This window comes from Capsicum annuum, chromosome 11 (assembly GCF_002878395.1).
Source record: "Capsicum annuum cultivar UCD-10X-F1 chromosome 11, UCD10Xv1.1, whole genome shotgun sequence".
In the NCBI taxonomy this organism is placed as follows: domain Eukaryota; kingdom Viridiplantae; phylum Streptophyta; class Magnoliopsida; order Solanales; family Solanaceae; genus Capsicum; species Capsicum annuum.
In genome coordinates, this window is record NC_061121.1 from 74268942 (window position 1) to 74276680 (window position 7739).

At 38.0% G+C, this 7739-nt stretch overlaps 1 long non-coding RNA gene across 1 annotated transcript; it reads left to right on the plus strand.

Moving 5' to 3' along the window:
• The first annotated feature begins 6 nt into the window (after window positions 1-6).
• Window positions 7-6912, plus strand: LOC124888470. Its single transcript, XR_007046686.1, has 2 exons — window positions 7-6274; window positions 6358-6912. It is a non-coding gene; the product is annotated as an uncharacterized LOC124888470 (long non-coding RNA).
• Window positions 6913-7739: the final 827 nt, after the last annotated feature.

Genomic DNA, 7739 nt, shown 5'->3' on the forward strand with positions numbered 1-7739 from the left:
GGGGACTTTGTCGTATGCCTTCTCCAGGTCGATAAACACCATGTGCAGATCCTTCTTCCTCTCCCCATTGGCTGAGACAAAAAAGTGGCGCCAACTTTTCACCAACTTTTGTACTTTGCGCCAGCTTGTGACAATTGACAGTGATAGTGACAGGTGAACCCAACCTGTTCCCTAAGTGGTAGCAGCTTTGTCATCACATAATCTCTAGGAAACAGGTCCTAACATACAATTTGTCAATCATCAAAACTAAGGACTTAACAGTACGTTATGGGAAGGGATGGTGTTCAAAAGGAAGGTGAGTTATGTGCTACAATTATCCCTTCATCTTTGTGTGTTCCCATTCTTCGTTAAGGACTTAATGTGCTTGAATCAACGAGTGAACCTTCTCATGAGAAGACGTTAGATGAAGTTGACTTGTGTGACACCTTTTTATATTATTTGTTTGCATATGATGATACTTATGCATTTGAGTAGAATATGTTGTGTGAAGATAAGTGTCAGTGGGGCATATGGGCCTTTGCTTAACCCATTTCATGGAATCTTTCTCCATTTGGCCCTGATGATGAAATGGAATGTGACATTTATAATGTGTTGCTTGCTCAAGATGACAAACGAGTTGTGACTTGGAAGAGTCAATGGATGTTCAAGAATTCTTGTCACTTTCATAGGGTTAGACAATTTGAGGTATCGAATGGGACTCTTAGGAGCATGCGTAATATCATGAATAGAGGGAGCACAACTTGTTGGGAGGACCATTGATTTTGGATTGAATTAATTTCTAATCGATTCCTTAACACCTCAAGTGGCATTACTCCATTTGTGAACTCACTTCCTGTGGGAAATTGTCTTGAAAGGAAGGGTAATGTGTACCTAAATGTCATTATTCCATCCTTGGATATTCCAACTTGTAGTGATTTTCTTGCTAGCTCTCGTGAGCAAGTTGGTACTTTTGTATATGGTAACATGATGGGGCTCATATTCTTGTTTCCTTTCTCTACTACCTATTTGCATATGATGCTGTGCATTTTTATATTGGATTTGTTTTATATAGAGAGGGGTTTCTTGGGTTGGTCCATTTACTTTTGTGGCCAAACTATGTGGGTCTCTCATATCTTTGACCCAAGTGAACCCTTATGGGTGTTTGAACCAATGGTGACACCACTTTTGGTATGGTTTTATGGTGGAACAGGGAAACAATTATGTCTTTGGACCTTTGTGGTTTCTGTTTCATGATATTTCTCTTCGCCGGGTCCTTTGTACATTGTACAATGCATTTCTCTTATTGAACTCAAAAGCTTCTTGGTTGTATTTCAAATTTGTGCCTCCTTGGTATGATAATATTGGTGTTAACCCTTGTGCTAACCCTCATACTATGAGGATTTCTTGGTTGCTTGTCCTTGGGGGAGGATGATACAAACATAGTTAGCATGGGGAACATTAAAAGGGGCTTCTACATATGGATGATAGCTTGGAGTTCGGAGGATGCTATGGAGCAACAAAACTACACAGGCCTTGAGCGATCAAGATGTCACTTGGGCAATCAAGAAGGGTCTTTATGGGTTATTTCCTAAATAGCCACTTTTGTGTAATTTTTGTAATAGGTTATTTGTGTAAAAGCAATAAGTATAAATAATTGCCTTAGCCATTTTTCATCCTTTGACTTAGATGAATATTAAATATTGAGCTTTGAAGCTTGTAGTTTCTAGGTGAAGTCTAACATTTACCTTGTAGTTTCTAGGTGAAACCTAGCATTAGTGTTGTTCACAATGAGTAATTAGTGGTGGAATCTTGGAATTGTTGGGGAACTTCTTGGTTTGGTTAATCGAAGGTTGCTCATTTGTGGTTTTCTTTGATTTTCTTAAACTAGGGTTTGTGTTTGAGTTTGTGAAATCAATTGGGAGGTGAGGGTTTTAGCCCTTGTTTCCCATAATTTCAATAGCTTAGGTATTAACCCACGTATCCTTTTTCTTTGTTTCCTTTCTTTCTTGTTTGCTTCCTGAATCAACAACTTATCCTTTTCCATTTCATCGCCATCATCATCAAGATTAGTAACTTTTGGTTTGGATAATATTTTGATGTTTTAGGTTCTTTTTTCCCTCAACTTACACTTTTACTTGTTTTCTCCCAGCATTCGGACACCTTTTACATTGTTGTACATCACTACTGTGAGAAATATAAGAGAAAAATATTATTGAATTATTGAAACTACATTATTATATTGAGATCCTATTCAAGACACTACATTTCAATTCTTTTTGAAGTAGGACACAATATTATAATTTTTTTTCAAGTCTAGCACTCTCTCTCAAGCTGGTGTATACAAGTCATATGTACTAAGCTTGTTATGAATGTAATTAATATGAGGATCAATAAGAGACTTGGTGAAGATATCTGCAAGAAAACTGGTAAGGATTGCTGGGATGTGATCACAGTTGAAAAGGAACAAATTGGAGAAGTGGTTGGAAAAATAGTAAACATCGCTAGAAAGTCGATTTGTCGCTAGAAAATTGGTGGAAACTGGTATAAAATATATAGGTCATTTCGAAATCAAGAGATGAGTAGATCTCGAACAAGAAAGGCACCAAAAAACTAGCTGGAACATGCCAATGCATTGGATTATTAGATTTGACAACTGAAGAGTGGTTAAAATCTGAGAAAAATTATATTAGGTAGGGTCGGAATGATGGCACAACTCTACTGGAAAAGAGATTATATAGGTAGGGTTAAAATGATGGAACGACCCTACTGAAAAAGAGAAATTATACGGAAACAACTTATTTCACATTTGAGGTAGTAGTATGGACTGCGTATACTTACCCTCCCCAGACCCCCCTTGGTGGGAATGTACCGGGTATGTTGTTGTTGTTGTTGTAGAGTCAAAATGACGACACAATCCTACTGAAAAAGAGAAATTATATGGGTAGGGTCAGAATAAGGACACACCCTACGCAAATCAGATCGAAGGAGTCACCAGAAAGATGGACGGAACTTCACAAACCAGATCTGAGAAATCATCGGAAAGAGGCACGGTGTTATGCAACTCAGATATGAGAAAGTTGTCCGCAAAGATGCACGATAATGCGCAAATTAAATGTGAGAAGTAGTCTGGAGATATGCACGATGCTATGCAAATCAGATATGCGAAAGTAGTCCCACAAAGATGCATGGTTCTACACAAATCAGATATGAAAAAGCAGTTACCGGAGAGAAGCATAGTGCCCAAGTCTCTTGCTAACATGATCATTGACTAGGTGGGCGACATATATGGGTTATAGCCGTCTGTTGGCAGCGGAAGCTCTTCGATTCTCTACCAAGATCGTAGAGGCTCTGATACCATGTGAGAAATATAAGAGAAGAATATTATTGAATTATTGTAACTACATTATTACCCTGAGACCTTATAGATACTATATTCCAATCCTTTTTCAAGTAGGATTCTGCAGGATTCTGCAGTTATTTCTTCTCCGATGCATATTCTAACAACTACAATTACCAATAAGATGTTTATGACCAAAAATTCCGTCATTAAACGTCAAGCCACAAAAATACATGTAACTTTGTTCCTATTGATCTAACTTGCCTTTTTACCATATTTTCAAGCCGGATCAGACATTTAGAATCTCTGTAAAGAAATCATAAGAAACAATTCAAACAAAACTAGCAACGAAAAGAAGGAAACAAAGCAGTAGAAAACTGAGGAAAACTGAAAAAGATAATTGAGGAAAAAAACTGAGCAGCAGTAGGAAACCAGAGCAAAACAGTATAGAAGAAGGAAGAAGAACAGAAGTGAAAAAAAAATAAGAAGAAAAGAAACATTGAAGTCGTAGCAGTGAAGAGCAGCAAAACAGAGAAGGAAAAAGAAAGAAGAAAGAAGTAGACGGAAGAAAATTACCTCAAAATCGCACTGAAGAAGAGAAGTTGCAGCAGCAGTGAAGTCGCGACTCTTCTTCAGAGCTAACCCTAAAAGATTGCAGAAGTGAAGAGCAACAGTGAAGTAGACTCTTTTGTTAACTTTAAAATTGACCTAACTCTTTTATTTTTTTATTTAAAAATGGCCCTACAAATATAATCAACACGATGCGAGTGCATCAGTGCGCATCTCGCATCAGTGGGTTATGCGCTCGCTTTTGTAAGATGGCCTCGCATCTGTTACTTGCAGCGACAAAGCTTCGCTTCGCATCAGCGCATTATACAATGATGCGCTCGCATTCCAGAACACTGCACTGCATTGAGCTGCTTCTCCAAGTTGTGACAAGAGCAACATCCTTAGTCTTATTGCACCCTCTGACACATTGATCTATTTAGACAATGCGCGGACAGTCAAACACAAGCCTGCTGAACACCCTTTATTTGCCAGCATCTAAAACTTTAATGGCGTCATGGAAAATGTTGCTGCCCCCATGAAGGGCGTGTGGGTTGATTGCATTCACATACCCAAAGTTCACTAGCACAGGACCATCCTCGACCAGAATGCCGAAAGAGTTATCTGGAATTTCGGCCATCGTACTGGAACACAAACTAACAAATTAATTGGTCCAAAGTCCATAACACAAATAACAAACTAAGACTAGATGACTAATTGGTTCTCGACAACATCGCTATGCGTAAGACGGTGCTAATTATCTTTTTAAGGTGATTTTAATTAAATAATACTAAAAGCTCCAAATATAAGCTAACAATTAAGAAAGTGTAGTAAAGATAGATTGTAATCAATTTGAAAGAAATTAATGATTCCACTGCTTCTATGCCTTCGTTCAACTTTGTTAATTCGTGTCGATTAGTAATTAGTAGGCTACCCTTGCTCATACTCCATGGTCTCCCGACTTATACGTAGTTTTACTTGATTCGTATTCCTATTCCTTAAGCATGCAGTAGTGACTATTCCAGCAAATTATTGAGATGAGATAAACTACTTCGAGAGCCCCAATTCCTTCGGAAATCTAGCCAATCTGCTAGTTGAATCAAACCCTTGATTCATTCTTCTTTATAAGATTGAAAGGGCACAACGAAGATTGTGCATTCCCTCGATTATAGCGGTTTAATACAGATTCAATTAGAATAAGTAAAATTTCAATACTTTATGCCTCAAAAATATCAAGAAATAAACAAACATTTGAATTGAGCCCTAGATAGGTGTTGACCCGTTCATGCTAAGATTAACACATACAAATAAACACCAAGAACTCATCATTTTTTTTTTTGGATAATCGTGGTGTCTGGGACTGCTTTTGCGCACCTCGAGTAAATCCACGGGATACCTATCACCTCCCACCAGCAATAGATATCAGGTAACTCTGTCCATCAAGGCTAGGACAAACGGAAAGAATCACCTAGTGTTTTTTGTCTCCGCTGGGATTCAACCCTAAGATCTCTGGCTCTCAACCCACTTTATTGACCACTAGGCCACACCCTTGGGTAGAACTCATCGTATTAATCACGAGAAGAAACGAAAGAGGTTAGAAGGCAAACACAAGAGTGAATTTCTCTGGACTCGTGTTTCTTTTCTCTACAAAATGTGCATTTCTCACAGGTCCTCTATGTGGGATGCAGACAACTTCACACAACTTCACTTGGCCTTGGCAATTTCCAGGACTTTTTCTTTGGTGTACCCCGTGGTATCGCATAAGTCTCTGCTGGACGCATAGATGGGACCTCTGTTGGCAGCATAGATAGGCGCTTTGCTGGATGCATAACGCTACGTCACACCACATACTTCACAAGTTTCAATCTTGAGGCTGATTTCATCATTTTCTCTCTTTTTTTTCGTTTTCTTTTCATCATTTTTAGCCTCAGCCGTGTCTATTTCACCACAAACTTGAAACATGACTACTTCCGTGTGATTGAGCATAAATATATCCTAGAAGAAGTACAAAAGTGTAAGTAATTGATGCTGAATAAGTGGTGAAATCACACTTATCAGAGGCCATGGTCTAAAGTTTCATCTTTAGTTTGAAAATGAACTCTAAACATGATATACGTGTTCCATAGTCAGTTATTATATTTGGGACTAGATTTATGTCTGCTGGCGTGATGTTCCAATATTGTGATAACTGGTATATTTCAACTCTCAAATCCTGAGTTCTTTATTAATTATGCAGGTCCATCCATCTTCTGTGCTAAATCCAGATGAGGATGGGATGCTTCCAAACTATGTCGTCTATCATGAATTAATAGTTACTTCACGCCCATTTATGCGTAATGTATGTGCAGTTGAGATGCGATGGGTTGCACCAATTATAGCGAAGCTTGAGAAACTAAATGTATCCAAACTGAGGTAAGTAAATTATGCTTGACATTTGAGGCGATTTACTTATATTTTCCTCTTCATTTGCTTGAACGTTCCTGTGCATGGAACAGTGGGGGATCTAGCCAGACTGATAAGCAAATTCAAGAAGTAACTTCAACTGTGGAAAAAAAAGAACTTGCTGCAATTCAGTCACCCGAAGACTGTGACAACAGGATACAAGCTGCTCGGGAAAGATTTCTTGCTCGGAAACGTCAAAAGTAGCATAACAGTGGTTGCTCGACAGACGAATCGGTTATGTATATGGACCGTCTTTGCCACAAAATTGTTTTCTCCCATTTGATGCAGAAATCTGGTCCATCTGATTCATGAGTGACGCCAAATGTGTCTTAAGAATGGGCAGACGAATTATATACCTTTGTCAGCCTTTTGAGTATGATCAAGTTTAGTGTATATTTTAATCAGTATAATATCTGATACGTGGGCCATTGACCACAAGATATTAACTAGAATGGTCAGATGTATGCTTGATCTCAACTTCTATGGGAAAAGAGCACAACGGTTGAATGTTTTCAAAGTGGAAAGGCCCTTTAAGAAACAATCAAATTGATGAGGAAGCAAGCAAGTTATATTATAACGGTTACAATAACCTTCTTGTGGTTTGAGTGTCATTGATGAAAACATACATGATGGACTCCTCATCAACCATAAAGAATGGCTTAAGTGCACTATGCCCATGACTGTATTTGCGCAACTGACCCCTAATATATATATATATATATATATATATATATATATAGCTTGCCTTTTTTACTGTTCTGGACTTACTATAGTACTAGGTTCTAATGTGGACTGTTCTATTTGACTTAAGGTTTCTCGTTTCTTAACATAATTATCTCTCGTCTGTTTAGCTTGTCGAGGCATTGAATCTCAATACCTACGCATAAATGCACATATCCATTTTAAGGGAGAGAGATATACATAATGCTTGGAAACGAGTTACTGTACATTTTAATATTTTATGGATGTAAATGCAATAACAATGCACGAAATGGTACATCATCATGATTCATGATACTCCCAAAGATGGGCGGATTGAAATTCGCTTTTTAAACTCTTTGCAAGCTTGAGTTGAATCCAGCTGCACTCGATACGTTAAAAGTTTTTGAGGGATGGCAATAATTTGTAGTATTAACGCATATTGACTAGCGTCTGTGAGACCCAATAACGATAGTTATTTACTTACTAAGTGGATAGAGGCATACTCTAGATCAGAATTATGGGGAGTACTTGATCATTTCTATGAACAAAGCCCCAATTTAAATTCATTTTGTGTAGAGAAATATCCTCCTGGATAACTTACATAATCTCAGTTACTAATCTTTTGTGTATCATAGTCTTCTCACTCATCACTCATTTTTCCTTTCAACCTCCCGTTGCGGAAATCCATCTATGCTAACAGATAGTAAAACTCCATACAGTGGCTTAACTAAAG